The 19,040-nt window shown below is 33.1% G+C and overlaps 1 long non-coding RNA gene across 5 annotated transcripts; it reads right to left on the bottom strand.

Annotated features, from left to right (window-relative positions):
• Positions 1-4,640: 4,640 nt before the first annotated feature.
• LOC128039776 (uncharacterized) lies at positions 4,641-7,736 on the bottom strand. 5 transcript variants are annotated; one of them, XR_008194397.1, is made up of 3 exons: positions 7,032-7,552; positions 6,757-6,801; positions 4,641-6,320 (listed from the first exon to the last, which is right to left on the bottom strand). It is a non-coding gene; the product is annotated as an uncharacterized LOC128039776 (long non-coding RNA). The 5 variants fall into 5 exon arrangements; XR_008194396.1 differs by having other exon boundaries at positions 6,757-7,096; positions 7,232-7,552; XR_008194398.1 differs by having other exon boundaries at positions 6,757-6,859; positions 7,232-7,551.
• Positions 7,737-19,040: the final 11,304 nt, after the last annotated feature.

Genomic DNA, 19,040 nt, shown 5'->3' with positions numbered 1-19,040 from the left:
GCAATTACAAGTTATGCTAGTGCTAGGGACAATAATCCTGTCGAGGGAAATGTGGAATATTTCGGACATCTTACTGACATAATTGAGTTGGATTACTACGGCAAATGGAAAGTTGTCTTATTTCGAGGTGATTGGGCCGATGTTAATACTGCTTGTGGAATTAAGCAAGATCAATTTGGTTTTACAATGGTGAACTTTGACCGATTGATTCACACAGGACAATAACTGATAGATGAGTCGTATGTATTCTCATCTCAAGTCAAACAAGTTTTTTACTCAAAAGATCCAACTGATGAGGGTTGGTACGTTGTACTCCGTAACATCCCTAGAGACTTGTTTGACATGGGCAGTGGAAGTAGGGATAACATCGACGACAGATCAGAAACTTTGCCCTTTCCAGAACAAAACTTAAACGATAATATCCCTAGTACTAGTGCACAATTTCAATGGGTTCGTTAGGATACAGATGAAGATATTTACGAATAATGATGCAGTAAGATTTTACGATTGTTTAATTATATGTAATATCATAATTTAAATCTTGGTCTTATTATATATTTCAACTATTTTATATGTCTTTGTTATTGTTGTAATTAGTTATTAAGTTTTCAACTATTTTATGTGTATTGCGATATAAAATGCCTAGAAGAAAAATTCTAAGGGAAGCATTGTTCAAAATGATCCAAACTCGATGAAACAAATAGTCTTGAACAATGAGATGACAATTGGATCTTGAATGTTCGATTACACCGAGGATCCTCTGAAGTTCAAAGTAATTTTAAATTTAATTTACATGCGTGTTGACTTATAATTGATTCATTTTCAAATTCTTATATTATAATATACCATTTGTAGCTGAAAATGGTGGGACGCGCAGAGGTCGAGGACGTACGCTACTTAGAGAGTTATACGAGTTAGATCTAGTCGAGCGTGTCAAAGTTGGACGAAACAGTTTTGGTCAGCCTGTTGGATCAGAAGCTCGACTTTTAGTAGGATACATGGGCATTTTAGCACGAAATGTGAATATGTTGCCTATCAACTACGAGTCATGGCATCAAATGCCCGATAGCAACAAAAACCAAGCCCTCGATAATATTAAGGTAACAAAATGTTAATGTCATTTGTAATGCTTGGGAAATAGTTTCATTTATATTTACTTTATTAACTTGTGTTTTTTGTAGGCAAGGTTTGCTTTAGAGGTCTCGGATGCTTATGTAAAGAAGGCATTGAGAAAAAGAAAGAGAGACAATAAAAGTACTTTGAAGAAAAATTATTATAAGACAAAAACAAGCCTCGATGAGAAATTGCAAAATGTCCCGCCGGGTATGTTGAGGTACCAATGGGAAGATACGGTTAGATTTTGGCATTCGAAAAAATGCGAAGTATGACGTACTTCCAAACTATTGTAATTATTTTGGTTTATACTATTTACTATTTACGTACTAAAAATTTCATAATGTAGGATCGTGAACAAGTTGGAAAGTGAGAGTGAAACAAAATTCACTCACACGGTAGGTCGAGAAGTTTTATATGTGTAGTAGGCGGAGGTATTTTAATTTTTAATATTGTCAAATATGTATAACTTTCCATTAAATAATATTTTTACTACTATATTGTAGGAACTGTCGTCCGGTCAAAAAGTTGGACGCCTTCAACTTTTTGAAATTACACATAGGAAGAAAGATGGATCTCCCATGACTCCTGAAGCCGGTGAAATAATGGTACGTTTACTTTATACGATTTTACTTGTTTTAGTTATTTATAGGGTTTATTTTCTAATGGTTTAATTCATTGCTTGTAATGCGACTATTGTTATGTTGCATATGTTTTTTAATATATATTGCGTTCCTAACTATGTGATTTATTTATTAGGAAAAACTAAAGGATAAAAAGGCGGAGTACGAAGCGATTGCTTCTAGTGATAGTTCTGTTCATCCTGAAGACATTTATAACCGGATTATTATGAAGTTTTGGGTCTGAAAGGTATGGTGGGTTCGATTTCAAGGATCTTTGTTAGCCCAACCCAATATTTTGGATCCATTCATGACAATACATGGCTTCGGGGAGTCAGGCTCAAGCTGAAGTTCAGAGGTTAAAAGACCAGATGGCTCAGATGCAAGCGACCACAGTTGAGGTTCAAAGGAAATATGAAGAACTCCAGCTACAACTTAAAGCAGAGGCGGCAGCGAGGGAAGCGGAGGCTGCAGTGAGAGAAGCAGAGGTTCAAAAGAAATGTGAAGAACTCCAGCTACAACTTAAAGCTGATGCGGCATCGAGAGAAGCAGAGCAGAGCAGAAAGTATGACGAACTCTAGCAGCAGCTTCAGAGTATGATGAAGATGTTTCAGTCGCAACTTCCACCGTCATAGTGTATTGCATAAATATTTTTATCATTTTAACATTTAACATTTTTGCAAAAATAATATGAATTCACTTTTATTTATTGATATTAATATTATTATATTCGTTTAATTTGAAATATTATATAAATTTATTGATTTTGGCTGGTTTAGATCTGGTTGCTTTTGTTTTGTTGCTACAGGAGGGCTGAAAAAATGAAAAATTTAATATAAAAAATCCCAAAAATAGTGGCGTTTTTGTACAAAAACGCCGCTAAAGAATATGTTCTTTAGCGGCGTTTGTAAAAAAAGCGCCGCTAAAGGACATGTTCTTTAGTGGCGTTTGTGAATATGCGCCGCTAAAGAACATGTTCTTTAACGGCGCTTTGTAGAAAACGCCGCTAAAGAACATGATCTTTAGCGGCGTTTTTGTTTGTAAACGTTGCAAACGTTAACGACGTTTTCGTTAGCGGCCTTTTTTGCGACGCTTCCACAACAGCTTTAGTGGCGATAAAAAGCGCCGCTAAAGGCCTAAAAAAACGCCGCTAAAGACCTGTTTTGGTGTAGTGTATGTTTTCTTGCATGCATTTATTCTGAACATAGAATCAAGTTTCTAAACGTGAATTCTCATTAACTGCTTGCAACTGGTTCAGAGCTTGATTTAATTTAGACTGATTTCCTGCCCTGTTTGCACTTATATAGGCAGACATGTTGGAGCATTCAATTAGGATTAATGGGAGATATCCTGATAGGTACTATATGCTTTCAACCCTTGATATGGTATATCAAGTCCTAAATCAAATAAACATTTAGATTTGTCTACCCCTAGAGGTAATGTATACTTCCGACCCTTATAATGATTTGACATAATTGCACATGTGCAATTAATTTAGTTAGACTTCCCCCATACTGATCTACTTTTACCCCTTTTTTCTAAGATACGCTGATTTTGCATTGTTTTCATGTGCTTATTTATGCTCTTGTTATCACTGATGTAAGATTGAATTAGTTTAAGGGCACGTTTGGTTCGCTGTAATGGAATAGATGCGTAATGGAATAGAGGGGTAATAGGTAATCCTTTTGTTTGGTTGAATGGAATGGAATAGAGGTGTAATAGTATTCTTGTGTTTGGTTGAATGGAATGATGTTGTAATAGCATAAGGAAAAAAGCTAAAATGACTAAAATACCCTTAGCATAATTTTTTTTAGGTAGATGATTATTGTTATTGTTATTAAATTTTAATAAGATTATTAATATAAATAATAAATAATTTAATCATATTTTAACATAATTATTATTAAATATAATTTAATAAAATATAAAATTTAATAAAATATATATATTTACTAAAATCATAATATATAATACTATAAAATATAATTTAAAATAATTATTATTAAATATAATTTAACAAAATATATAATTTAATAAAATTCTTAGTGTTAAATATTCTTATATAAATTTACTAAAATCATAATATATAATACTATAAAATGTAATTTAAAATAATTATTATTAAATATAATTTAATAAAATATATAATTTAATAAAATTCTTAGTATGAAATATTCTTATATGAATTTACTAAAATCATAATATATAATACTATAAAATATAATTTAAAATATTATTATTAAATATAATTTAATAAAATATATAATTTAATAAAATTCTTAGTATGAAATATTCTTATATGAATTTACTAAAATCATAATATATAATACTATAAAATATAATTTAAAATAATTATTATTAAATATAATTTATAATCTAGTTTATTATTTTTAAACTGCAATACGCATAGTAGAAAACTAGTAATTGAATTTAACTAAACAAATTTTCTTGTTATTGTTTAGATCGGGACTAATATTTCAAAATTTGAAAAGTACAGGTCTATAATTTACCAATTCAAAAGTACAATGATTAAATAAACATATAATGACTAAATCCACCACTTTCGTAATATATATATATGGAGTAATAGCAAAATTTAACCTTTTAAAAAATATGAACTTTTGTTGGTTTTAAGCTTTTAATATAAAATCGTGTTGAGAGGTTCAAATCTTATAATTACAAATAAAATTATGGAAAAATAAAAATATAAAACCAGTTTTTTATTAGTTGTGATTTTATATCGATTCAATTGAAATATAATACAAAAGACAATCTAAAATAAATGTATTATTTTCAACCTAAAACATTAACTTGAAGCTTCAATTTTATTATGTCAATCAAACCTTCATTTTGTTCTTATATAAGTTATTAATAAATATAATTATTTTGGGATGTAACATAATCTAATAGATTATAAAACCTTAGGTTTTATCATTATGTAGTTTTGGTATCAATACAATCATGAAATTTACAGACTACATCGTGGGAAGTTAGCCATATCAATGGTATCATCATCCCTGCCTCACTCACTTATCACCCCAGCACTGCTGGAAACAGTTCACATAGAAAGTACATATTTTCCTAATCCCCCGACCACCCGTTTCATCGAGTCATGATAATCAACTTCAAGCTGGATTTCTCCGCATGTTTGGATTAACAGGTGCAAGATCAGAGCTAAAGTACCTTCACCTTGACAAATTTCATTATGTTACATTAGCAAGATGTCCTTGACGCGCTGAAATCATTAGCCATGAGAATCTTGTATGCCAAAAACGACTTCTGCTTGCTCTTTTCGGCTAACCCACATCCTGATACCAGCCAAAACAAAACTTTTGGTTTAGATTCGAACATCTATATTTGAAGAAATATGATGTATCTTTATTCTTCTCTAGACTGATAGCAAGACTCGTGATTATTTAGCATGGGTGCATATTAAATGATGAAGACATCGGTATTAAATATCAACTGATGCATTTTGTGTTTGCTAGTAATGACTCGAAGTAGAAGATTCCTTTTACGACATAGCAGGAAAAAAAAAGAAAAAGCAAAAGCTTCAACCCAATGTTTTATCTCCTACCTTTCAAAGACATATTCTCTAATAGGTTTCATTTGAAACAAAAAATCATCAAGAAACAGAGATAGTGAGACTACTATAAAGAAAATGTTAGCCATATCAATAGGTTTCACCCAATGGTTGTATGTATGCTAGAACAGCTATAAAGAAAATGACACAAGTGGAAAAATAGAGAAACCATGTATAAGGCAAATCAACTAATCTGGTTGCATAGTGAATGAAGAATAGATGGCTCAAATATATATATAAACTCAGAAAACTACAGCTCGAGTGACCAAACGATTCCAAAGGCCTCTGATGCATCAGTGGTGGAACAATGGCAGTGCTTTGATTCATGGAACCGCCAATTTGGCAAGGTCTGGAATGTACGTCACTATCAGTTGTGCCAACACCCGACTGCTGGATCCCAGAGAACATTAGTTAATCACAATGCAATTAATGAAAAAAAGAGCAAACCACCCCCCTTAAATTAACACATATACATCAAGAGATTACAAAGAATAATTATAAATTAATCACACTTTTTATAATCCATGACCACTAAAAAGAGTTTTTCCAGATTAGAACTTTCCTAAATTTTTCTATTAGGTAGTATGTACAAATGTACAAGTTATATCAACTGCAAGGCACAATAAGCAATTAAGTCCAAACTTCTACTCCCTTCTAAATCAAGATATGACTCGCCGTAGTACTTCAACCAGGCTAATTGGACAAATCACTTCAAATTATGTACAAGGCGGTAATTTCTACAGAACAATTTTAAAAGATCTTCACTCACTTCTAAGAAAGATACAGGACCGGAAGACAAAGCCATACGACAAAAAATGAACTTTAAACATTGAGAACATGAATAACCAGAGAAAGATTTCAATAGTTCATGCATTTGATAGGCCTTTGATCTGTACAATTATGATTGTAATATCATCAGTTCGATTTTCAAGCTCCAACCAACGTTTATAGGAGTCTCCAGCAATTGCAGCACAAGCATCGCTGGGATCTTTGTATGCCGCGGCCTGAAATAAGAAAATTATAAATTTGTCAATGAAATGCTCAAATTATGTCTCAAATATCTTTTGAAACCAGCTGGAACCATAGATTGTTACATCTGAGAGAAGCCACTTATAAACAACAATGGGTTAATTTATTGATAATATCAGTAATTGGAGCGGTCAACTAATAGTTCAAAAAGCAAAAGACAGAAAATTCTTTTGAACTTTCCTTTTCAGGTTTACTTATAAAACTCAATAGCGTAAAACAGGTTTATTTATAAATTGTTTTGCAATAAACATGCATTAAAATCTAATGTATAAGACACTTTAGCGGTGGCCTGCAAATCAAAAGCAAGTATAAGCAAATGGATGATGTATAGATAGATATACCATGGCATTATAAAGAAAATGGGAAAAGTAAGGGAAATTTATAGATTCCAAAGATTCACATGTATCGTACCATGTTGACAACAGTTTGGCTTGAGAGAAACTCAAATCTCCATCACTTGCAACAACAAAGAAAAGATGACTGGGTGTAAGCCTAGCAATAGAAATCTCAAGAACTGCCACAAATTTTGACCTTAAAGATTAATTTACATAGCAATCAGAGAACAAGACTATTTCTTTCATCTAAGAAATGCCACAAATTAGAGCTAATCAAGGATTTGAAATTTCAGAAACCCTATCTACAGCCATTCAAATAAAAATATAAATTCAAGCTCTCCCCGAACTCACAAAATCCCATTTGCTCTTCCATTTTTCACAGGTAATAGGCGTAGAATGAAATGAAGCAATGTTTGCTGCAATTGGTTGCCGGATTTGTTGGAAGTTGTCAGATTTTCCATACGAGTTCACACATATTTTGATGAATTACAGGCAGAAAATCAAAAGTAGAAGCACCATAAAAGAGAGGGAAAAAAATACTGTTAATATACCTTTGAAATTCAAAGGTAGAAGACGTTTGTAGCTTCGCTCTAACCTCTGATTCTGGAAATGGGTGGAGCCGTGGAGGATCGGAGGTGGATTGGTGCCGGAGGTGAAGGTTGATTTTCGAATTGAGGAAAAAAGGGAGGAGGGCAGTCGGGGTTAGGGATTCTGATTTGGGGAAGAGGGGAAACGGGAAATGGGGAAATGGGTGTTAAAGACTTGTTCAGAGAGGGAGCTGGAAAGAGTCGAGGGACCGCTAAAACGGAAGCTAAACTGAGAAAATCGAAGGGAATAGAAAGCAGCAAAATTGGCATAATAGAGGCGTAATGTAATAAGCCTGTAATAGGGCATTACACCCAACCAAACACCTGAATAGGTGGGCCCACGTAATAGGGTTGTAATGGCTATACCATTACACCTAACCAAACATGCTATAAAAGTGTTTTCTGCTAATGGGTATTGTTTAGCACTCTTCAGTCTAAACTATTGTAATTTATATTTATTGTGGATATATTGCCATGTCTATGTTTTTGAATTTGATGAATTATTGATATGCACGACGTGTTTGCTTTACTAGACTTTAAATGGTGGAATTTCTTTGTTTTGGATACAAATGCTATGCGATAGCTAATATTTGGATGAAATGATATACAGTTTGAGATTTCTTTTGAATTCAAAATTGCCTAAGTCGCATTTAAGTGATTGCATATGTGAAAGTGTGCGTTTTCTTGTCCATATGTCACATGTCGCTTTAAGTTTATGAAACACGAGGATTAGTATATAATAGATATATTATTATTTTTGTTTAGATAATTAAGTACCACTATGTTTAGCAATTAATTTTCATCGGGCTAGTTAAATTTTAATAACCAACTTTCAATCCCAATTGAGAACTTCCTTTTAATAACCATGTTTTTGTTACCTAAGTTTTTCACCATTCATCCCTCTTTCTCATATATTCATGCTAGGTTGGAAACTAGAGGAGGTTATCCTTTTATTTCTTTGTAGAAGGATAATACTTGCTATATAATGGTTAAGACTGAAAGTAATATCATTCGTATGTTTTTAGAAAATATTTTAATTTTTTATGAAAGTAAAATATTAAAAGTATGCCGATGATGGAATTAGCTCTTATAAATCACTTATGGACTGTTGTGTGATCACATGTCTTGATGATTGATGTTAATATATATACATATGGTTTTGCTCTATCAAAATCCTTTTGTTTTCACATGTTGCCATGCAAAACTAGCAGCACTCTTATCTTAATTTTGCAGTCACTACTCAGATGTAGGTTCTTGCTTGAAAGACCTGTTGAAGAGGAGAGACCACCTTGATGGCGATGAGTGAATTAAATCAATTAAGTCACTCTTGAAGTAAAATATCAATTAGCTGTTACTTTATCGAATGTGTTATATTTCCTCAACAATGTCTAATTTGAGTTTATAGAAGCAATAAACCCATGTAGTAAAAGCAGTGGATGTAGTAAACCAATTTTAGTCTAATTTCAAAGGGTTTTCAAATTCCAATTTAGTCTATAAATTTTCAAGTTTATTCTTGTACATATTGAACTTGTGCATTTTTTTCTTTTGCAATCAATTAGTTGCACTATTTGAACTTGTAATTTTGCTATTTAAATATTAACATGATTTTTCAATATTTTGACTAAAAATATTAATTTATTATATGATTAAATACTATCTTTTTGACTAAAAGTATATATTTAATACTAATTAATTTTTGATATTAATAATGTTTGATTTTAATATTTAATATATTTAAATGTTTTTAAAAATTAGTGGCGTTTTTATGTAAAATGCCGCTAAAGAACGGTACTTTTAGCGGCGTTTGTGATAAAAAGCGTCACTAAAGGCCATGTTCTTTAGCTGCGTTTTTTTTTATAAAAGTGTCGCTAAAGAACATGAGCTTTAGCGGCATTTGTGGTAAAAGCACATTTACATGTTCTTTAGCGGCGTTGTGGTAAAAGCGACGCTAAAAGTCATGTTCTTTAGTGGCGTTTATGTGAAAAAATACCACAAAAAATAGCGACATAGTTTATAGCGGCATTTTTTGCGGCGCTTGTGAAAGCGCTGCAAATACTTTTAGCGGCGCTAGAAAGCGCAGTTATAGGCCCAAAAAAAGCCGCTAAAAGCCAGCTTTTCTGTAGTGTGTGGACTAACTTCATGATTAAGTAAATTATGAATTATCGGAATGATGCTTCTAAACATAATTACAATTACTAGAGTCTAATCGTATATGTCCGATTAGTCCCTCTGCTAGCTTAATAAAAGCTCAATTGGACTGCATTTGAATCAGAAGAAAATTCTACAACTTTAGAAATAATTTAATTGATTCAATTTATTCGATGTGAAATTAAATTAGGCAATCGTGAGAATTGTTCAACTAGAGGATTTTATTAATGAATTTTCTTGAAAAATTAATTTGGAAAATCTAAGTGATTTTTGGGAAAATTAATTTTGCTTAAGTAAAATTAAATTAATCAAATTAATTAAAATTAATATAATATGTTTAAAACTTAATTTTCAACTCAGACAATTGACCCAATGAGTAATCAAACTTGAAAATTGGACCTGACATCGAAAATTGAGCCCAAGAACCCAAAACTAAGATCGAAACCTAAAAACTGGTCAAACTGGGCCTAATATGTGAAGTCGGGCCGTCACTGATCTAGAACAAACTGACAACAATTGAATTGGCTCAGGGTGCCGTGAGGGTGTCACACCTACGATGACACCACTAGGCACAGCGGTGCCAGCGAGTGACATTCTAGTGGTCGGCGGATGGTCGGCAACGGTAGTTCTCCGATGGTTGAGCAGTGGAAGAAGGACACTACTACTGGGACTATACCATATAATTTGATTTTAGATTAACTATTCCACAAATAATATTATTTCAATAGATTGAATATTAAATTTAATTTAGTACGTATCTAAATAGTATTTTATTAATTTAATATTAACGTGATTATCTTAATATTAAATTTAATTTAATATTTATCTTATAGATAAATATTTTATTAATTTAATAGATTTAATATTAAATTTAATGTAATATTTATATTGATAAGTATTATATTAATTTAATACTAAAGTGATTAAGTTTAATCATATTTAAACTCTCTCTATATAAAGGGAGCTTTGGGTCATTATTTTTCACACACTTGAATTCAAGAGAAAGTTGTAGAGCAAAAATTCTCTGAAGAAATTATTTTAGAAGATTTCTAGAGATATTTTTCTTATTTACAACTTGACCCAGAAGTTTAGTGAAATTATGAAATTGTCCCACAGGTAATTTTGTGGAAAACTTTTTGATTCAAAGCGAGCCCACCTTGGTAGACGTGAGCTTGAGGATAGCATAGAAGACTACTCAGTCAAAGCGTTCATCCTAGACGAATCGAAAAACTATAATTTTGATTAATTGTTTATTACTTTAGATAACATAACCAAGTTCTAGTTTTTGAAAAAAAAATTTAAAACTCTAATTTTTCCTCAAATCTATTTTTCACTACATTTTCCAAACCCGATTTTCCAACACTCTAAGCCTTCGAGGTCACGACTCCATTGTTGACGGTTGAAGTGAAGGAGCCAGGACCACTGTCAAGAAAGTCACTAGCTGGTGTCACGACATCAAGAACCCCCAAAGTGAATATTGTGCCACTGTCAAAGGTGTCACGACACTAAAGTCTGATGGGGAAAAATACTAGAGGGATAGTTTTGTGTCCAACACCAACTTAAATAAGCTCATACACTTTGAGGGCATTTTTGTCTAACTTTAAGGTTGTAATTTGGCTATATTAAAGACACTTTTGATGCCAAACATAAAAGAGCCAACTTTTATCATCTTTTTAGCGTCTCTTTTATTCTCTTCACCATTTTAGGTTTAGATTTCTTTCTTTCTTAGCTTAGTTAGTTGATAGTTGTTAGTTGCTTTAGTTCTACTATAGCATTAAGTTTTTTACAATTAGATACAAAAAATCATCCTTGTACTTTGGTTTCTTTTTAAAGCTTTTAATAGATTTTAGCTTTGTGAATTTGCAAAACTGTGAAAACCTCACCTTTGGTTGTGCTTTTATCACCATCAGTGTTGCTCTCATCTTTCACAAAGACTCCATTAAGAGTCAGTAAGATTTTCTCAACCTTATTTTTTATGCTTTTTTTAATGAATCATTTAAACATGAATTTTACTGATGTTTGTATGATGATAATGGGTAGTTACTAAATCTTATTGTGGTTGGTTGATGGAAACGTTGTATGGTTAGTTTTTGGTTTAGGGACTAAATCATAAAAATTGGACTAAATCGAATAAACTTCAAAACGTAGAATTTACACCTCTAGGCAAACACTTAGATAGGTGAGACCGAGAGGAGAGCCTATTAGGGACCAATTTGATTGTCCAGATTTAGTTTGGTAAGATCAAGAGATAAACCAAATTAAATCGTCTAATAGAGTAAAATGGTGACCGAAAGATAAAATTGGACCAATTAGACATTTAAACAATTTAGATCCTTATCCCAAGAATTAGCTAGCAACATGGAAGTCAACTGACCAATTTTGTCCATTGAATTGATATTTGTGTATTTTTGTGTATTTTTCAATTTAGTCCTCCTAGGTGTAAGTTAGTGTAATTAATCTATGATAATGGTTTGTCGTACTAAAATACTTAGTAAGTAGTTAACTAGACTTCGTATTTGTATGCATTTTCATTATTAGTCACTTTATCACCTGATCTCTCTTGGGTTCGATCATTGGAATACTCTATGTTTCGTTGTAACACAAAAATATTACAACTGACCAGTCGTACTTGCAATTAAGCCATTTTAATTTTTGATATTTCTGTGTTGATTCTCTATTAGGTATTCATCTGTTGTGCTGCGCGTTAGGAAGCCCATATGATCCTTGTGCAGTCTGGCTTACAAACTACCTTCAACCTTATAGGATTGCTTTTTTTGAACTTAATATAATACATGTTGACTCTACCATATTGCTTTAAAGCCTCTTTGAAAAATTCACTATTAGGGAAGATTAGACCCTTCTCGAACTTTAGGTTCACCATGCTAAATTCAATGTTGAACTCGGTCCAAGTGGAGCCATCTGAATCTAACTCATGCACTATGAAAAGCATTAAGAGTTTTCACTCTCATACTCATCCTCAACCTTGACATCATCCATGTTCAACCCATCCAAATTCCTATATACAGTAGACTTTACATTTGATGTTTCCTCTTCATCATTACTAACTTCATAGCCTCTTTCCCTAAACCAAGCCTCAAAACTATCACTAAAAACAACTTCCTAATAAAAAACTATTTCATTTTCATTTTCACTTTTTACTACTACTTCTGTAGCACTGCCAGTATGCTCAGAGCTCTCTTCATTGGCTTCTTTATCTTCATTTTCTAGGATGTTAGGGGCTTTCACTACATAATGTGAAAAATTGAAAAATAACAAACCTTTTATAAAAATGATAATAAAAAATTAAAAAAAATAGATATCGAGAACCCTTCATAAAGAAGATAATAAAAAAACCTTCATAAAAAGGATAACAAATAAGGTTTGAAAGGTGCTGCCAAATTGAAAAATACCTTTCATCAAATAAGGTTTTCTCTTTAAATCAATATAAAACCTCAATAAAAATTTAATTTTTTTAAAAACCCCAATTAAATCTAATCATATTTAATGCTTTCCTCATCTCTCAAACGAAGCCTAACCTAAACCATTTTTAGCAGCCACCACGGTTTGATGAATACACCCAAACTCTGAAAACAACCCCTATTGATTGTGTTTTTGGAAGCAAGGCTTAGAAATCTCTTTGATTTTTCACTGTTTTTAGATTATGCTTTAGGTTTAAGAAATTGATGTTCCATTTCCAATTTTCTAGTACTTTTTTTTTCTAATAATAAAACTAAAAGTAATTTGACAGCCCATTTCATTTTTCCAAAATGTAAAAAAAAAAACTGAAAGAAAATTGTTTTCCACGAAATTGATTTTCTTGTATGCTGTAAAAGGTTTCTTATAAGAAACCTAATTGAAGGTTTATTAGATTTCTTTATCTGTCTCTTAGCACGTGTTGTCAGATTTCTTTGTCTGAAGACTGTGTTTTTGTGATTTGTTGTGATTTGACGGTGATCTTGCTTCATTGGTTTGATCATGGAATATGAAACTACGGGACTGACTCTTCGTGATGATGAGTGTAATAGGCCAATTTTGGCCTGGCTAAAAAACCATTAACATAGCCCAAATAATTCGGCCCAATAAGGCCCAAATTGCTAGCCCTAATCTGCTAGCCCAAAAAACACAAAGAGTATAGTAGAAACCCTAGTAGCCGCCACAGCAATCTCATCCTCGCACGCCGCCGCAAATGTCGCATATGCACCTCCAGCCATACCTGCACATCAATAAAGAAATAAACAGTACACGAAATGAAAAATCCAAAGATTGCGAATCAAGATCGATATGAACAGATTTACTTTCTATGTTATTGTTTTATTGTGGCTATAAAAGAGCCACAAATATACTGTAATGGGGGGCCGAAAAATCAATAAAAAAAGAAGCATTTTTACAGCTTCAACAAAGAATCAATCGAAACTAAAGGTGGATATTTTCGTTTTGTTATTTTTTTTCATTTAAGCAATTTCAAAGATGCCCTTGGGGCCCCAAAGAGAAAACCCAATATAGTCCCCTTGAGAAACTCCTTGAGTTATTCTAGAGATTCCTATAAACCCCTTGAGTTATTAGTGATATCCCTTGAAGGGAGATCACGTTAGCCAATGGGTCTGAAGATAGGCTCCCCCGGAGCTCAATTTATTGAATGCACTGTAGCGAGGGCCTTATCTCCTCTCTGCTTCACCTCCTGGATATTAAATAAAATAAAATAGAGAACTTATCTGGGTTCGGACCTGCGGCGTCGCGGGTGATTGAGGGTGACACCCTCGAGGATTGGTGGCCGAAAGCCGAAAGGTTTCTGGACTCCCTTGAGGTTTTTGATGGTTTTTTGGGACTTTTGAACTCGGATTCGGGTTTAGAGAGGTCTAGGGAGCCGAATAGGGAATTTTCCCCTTTTTCGGCCACCGTAGACGGCGGTGCCGGCGCTGGAGATTGGCGACCGACAAGGTGGTCGACGACCGGCCGATGATTGGACTGGAGGGCGAACGACTGGGGAGGGGGAGAGCTTTTGAAGTGTTTTTTTTGTTTTTTTAAAGAGGCTGCAAATGAAAATTTTTGGAGAAGTAGTGGCTTAAATAGCCCTCCAAAACGGCATCGTTTTGGACATGGGTCGACTCGACTCTGACCCGACCCGGCCAAAGATCCGCGTGTTTTTGCGCGGAGGGATAAATTGCACTTTTAGCCCCTCCGCCTTTTAATATTTTTACAATTAAGTTTATTTTATTTTTAAATTTCATCTTTAATTTATTTTTAATTTCAATTTGGTCTCTATGGAACGACGCCGTTTAGAGGAAAAGGGAAATTTCCCTTCTGTCCCTCCAAGATTATTCGCGCGTTCAATACAGTCCTTTGGGCTTTAATTATTTTCGAATTTTCCCCAGTTTTTTATTGTACAATTCAATTTAGTTTTTTTATTTTTTATTTTATTAATTGATAATGTAATTATTATTTTCATATGTAATTATTATTTCTTTTTTTATATATATGTATATTTATGTATATATTTATTTCCATGTATATATACGTATATTTTTGAATATAATGTAGTTATTATTTAATTTATTTTTTATATAATTGTATAAATGTATATATGTACATATTTATTTTATTTTTTCAAGCAAATATTTGTTATATTTATATATACACATATTTATTTTCGATCATGTATTTATTATTTTTAATCTATATATATATATATATTGTAAAATAAATAAATATTCTTTTACATTTATGAACACGTATGTATCCCTTTTTATTTTCAAAAATGCTTAAATATCTACTTATATTTTAACACATATTTTATAATTTATATATATATATATATATATATTTCTATACTCTTCTTTATTTTAACAAATATGTATTTTGTTTATATAAATTTTATAATCTAAATTTTATGTATAAATTCATGTGTATTCTTCATAGTTTTAATGTATATGTCATGTACCTTTTATTCTTTATATTTTTATGTTTATTTTGTTTATTTATTTATGTTTTCATTATTTTTTATCTTGCTCGTTTATTTAATACTTTGCATGTCATTAACTTTTTTCTCCCTTATGTATATTCATTTCGTTTATTTATTTGTTTATATTATTTCTATGCCATTGTTGTATTTGTTTTGTACATACATTCAATGTAACATTACATCACCTTTTTATTCGATTTTAAAATTTTCAAAATTGAGATAACAGTCGTATTTAGGATTTTCAAGGAAATTGAGCCCTAACGTATTGGGTCCGATTTTCTTCGTTAAATCCAACGATCGAGGGTTGCTCATTAATAAAAAAATATATATAAAATAAAAAGCTTGTTATTGGGAATTCAACACGTTGTGTCCTAACGTATTGGATGTGACGCATTGATTTCTCGAAATGAAGGATTATTCTAGAAAATAATAAAGGAAATATTCCGAGTTTGGGATTTTGGAGGAATTGTGCCCTAACGTATTGGGCCGCGATTTCTTAAATCTTGAATAAATGGATATTCTTTTAAATTTTTATTACACAAGTATTCTGACTAGATTCATTTTTGAGGAAATTAGAATGTCGTGTCCTAACGCATTGGGTGTGGCATTTTCATTCTCTGAAATAATAAGGGTATTAATACGTAACGTTTTTAAGTTTTTACTAAGGATTACATTTTTCAAATTTTCGACATTAAGACATTAATTAACTAACTAGGTACCAATTTTTGGGCGTAATTAGGGTGCTAATCCTTCCTCATACGTAACCGACTCCCGGACCCGTTTTTTTAAAATTCGTAGACCAAAGTCGTTTTTAGGTGACCCAATCACACCTTAATAAAAGATTGGTGGCGACTCCCAATTTTTCCAATTTTAATCAACAACTAATTTTTGTTTTTTTAAAAAATAAAAAATGGTTTCGACAGCTTTGCGACTCCACTGGGGACTTTTTAAAAAAATAAGAGAGTCGAGCCACAAAGTTGATTAATTTTTGTCTTATGGTCGAGAAAATATTTTTTTTTAAATTCATGAGATCCTTTTGCATTCATTATCTTCTTGCTTAATGTATTTAAATATTGTTTGCATTACACATTACATGAGTGGAATGATTTCACCCTTTTAAGTGGGAGTGAGAAACTATTCCTTCGTGAGGTTTTCACCTCCATATAGGATAGTAGATTGCTTTCGGAGTACATCGGTACCTATGACTTCGTGAGATTTTCATCTCCGTATAGTCATAGGGAAAATGTATTCCCCTGAACCGAACTTGATCTATATGAGCCTATAATGGGTGAAGATCGACGAATCTGCTGGTTCAAGTACCTTTGCCTTAGAAGCCGAACTTCATATAGTGAACCTTAGGAATCCACCCTAGGTAGAACTATACTAAACCCTAGTAGATATCCGATTAGGTGTTTTACTATTTCTTGATTATATTTTATGATACTGACTTTTTGTGTTTTATTTTGATTGCATGACATGACATTGCATTTGCATCTTAAAAAAAAAGGTGTTGATTCACGTTCAGGTGCTAAATAGAGAGCTTGTCATAAGAAAATGTGTTTCTTGATAAAGTGGATGACAATATGGTTGTCCGAATATGGTCCAAGAACATATGATAAGAGAAGGATGATAATTTAATGGAGGACCACATGACTATGGCTCTGTTGCCCAAGGATTCAAGATGGCAAAGATTATTCGAGAGCTACTGAACCTTCTTAAAGAGAAGCCAACGAGCATCACGAGGATGAGTGAGCAACGAATTGCGGCCTGGATCGAGCAAAAAGGAGATAGAAAAAACGTCTTTTTTAAAAAGTTCATGAGATTTATCTTAACGCTCGAATGAAGAAGAGGATCGAATGTCTTCGCCTATGAGGGCAAGGCCGTACAAATATTCATTTTATGTAAAGAGATTTGTTTTCTAGTAAAGTTCTCTAAATGGAATTGAATCAGAATCAATGTCTTTTTATGCATTCATTTCATGCATTCGCATTACATGATATCATAACATTAAAGTCCACTAAAAGAGCCTAATCGATTAAAATCATTCCTCAGTTAATCTGGAAACCAACCAACTTGCCAAACACTGCTATGGTACTCGATCAAAGACTAAAGACATGGACCAAAGGCTAGAACAGTTCCAAAAAGAAATGCAGGATCAACTTCAACAACAAATGAATGAGCAACTTGAGAAGATTCAACAAAAAATGATAGATAAAATAATGGAATCTCAGGGGAGTATGATGGCTAAGTTGACTCAGTTGTTGACTGGAGGAGTTGATAAAGGAAAAAGCTCTGTGCTTAATGTTGAAGAAGGAGATAGTAAGGGACCTGTCTATCCTCCAGGCTTTACCCCTCAGCAAGTTGAGGTACATCCGTGCAAGTCCTCTGTTACCATTAAGCCTCAGCAATTTCGGGACGGCGCTGCAATGCCAATGAATTTTCAGACTGGATCAGGCTCTAACCCCGGAGCTAACCTTGTTAATCCTGCTATCCCTGACTTCGATGAAATAACTGGAAAAGAAAAAGTAAAGGATGAGTTGCCAAAATAGTTAGAGGAAAAGTACAAATGGCTCGAGGAAAAACTTCAGGCAATGGAAGGTATTGAGAGCTACCAGGGGTTTGATGCTAAAGAATTGAGCTTGGTTCCGGATTTGGTACTCCCTCACAAGTTCAAAATGCCAGAATTTGAGAAGTACAATGGAACTAGTGGCCTGGAAGCTCATATTACTATGTTTTGTAGACGGATGACCGGGTATGCTAATAACGACCAACTGCTAATACATTGTTTCCAGGATAGCCTCACAGGGGCAGCATCCAAGTGGTACAATCAACTGAGCCGTACCAGGATTAATTCATGGAGAGACTTAGCACAGGCATTCATAGAACAGTACAGTCATGTGACTGACATGGTACCTGATAGAATCACTCTGCAAAACATGGAAAAGAAACCCGGTGAAAGTTTTAGGCAATACACACAGAGGTGGAGGGAGGTTGCTGTCCAAGTTCAGCCATCTCTTCTAGAGAGAGAAATGACGATGCTTTTTGCTAACACATTGAAGGCCCCATTCATTATGCATATGTTAGGAAGTGCTACTAAAAGCTTTTCTGACATAATTATGAATGGTGAAATGATAGAAAATGCTATCAGAAGCAGAAAGATAGATGCTGGAGAAAGTAGCAGAAGGTCAGCCTCGAAGAAAAAGGAAAATGAGGTCGATAACACTAGTTATTTAAAGACGATTACAGTGAATCAGCCGAGAAAGGTGGCTAATAACCAACAAGGTTCATTGAGACAAGAATTTAGAGTGAAACAAGGTACTGAGAAGCTCCAGTTCACACCAATTCCTATGTCGTATAAGGAGCTGTATCAAAACTTGTTCAATGCACATATTGTTGCCCCTTTCCAAATTAAAACCTCCACAACCTCCATACCCCAAGTGGTACGATGCAAGCGCACAATGTGATTACCATGCGGGAATTACGGGGCATTCAATAGAGAATTGCATTACCTTCAAAAAGCTAGTTGAATTATTCATCAACATGGGTATTGTCAAGTTGGATGACTCATCTAATGCAGAAAATTCGCTACCCAATCATGATTGATAATGGTGTGAATGCAATATATGAAGAGGTGTTGAGAAGTGTTCACATACGAAGACACAATTG

Source organism: Gossypium raimondii, chromosome 3 (assembly GCF_025698545.1).
Source record: "Gossypium raimondii isolate GPD5lz chromosome 3, ASM2569854v1, whole genome shotgun sequence".
Lineage (NCBI taxonomy): Eukaryota > Viridiplantae > Streptophyta > Magnoliopsida > Malvales > Malvaceae > Gossypium > Gossypium raimondii.
Note: the sequence above shows the minus strand (reverse complement) of the source record. Positions and strands in the feature narration are given on the sequence as shown.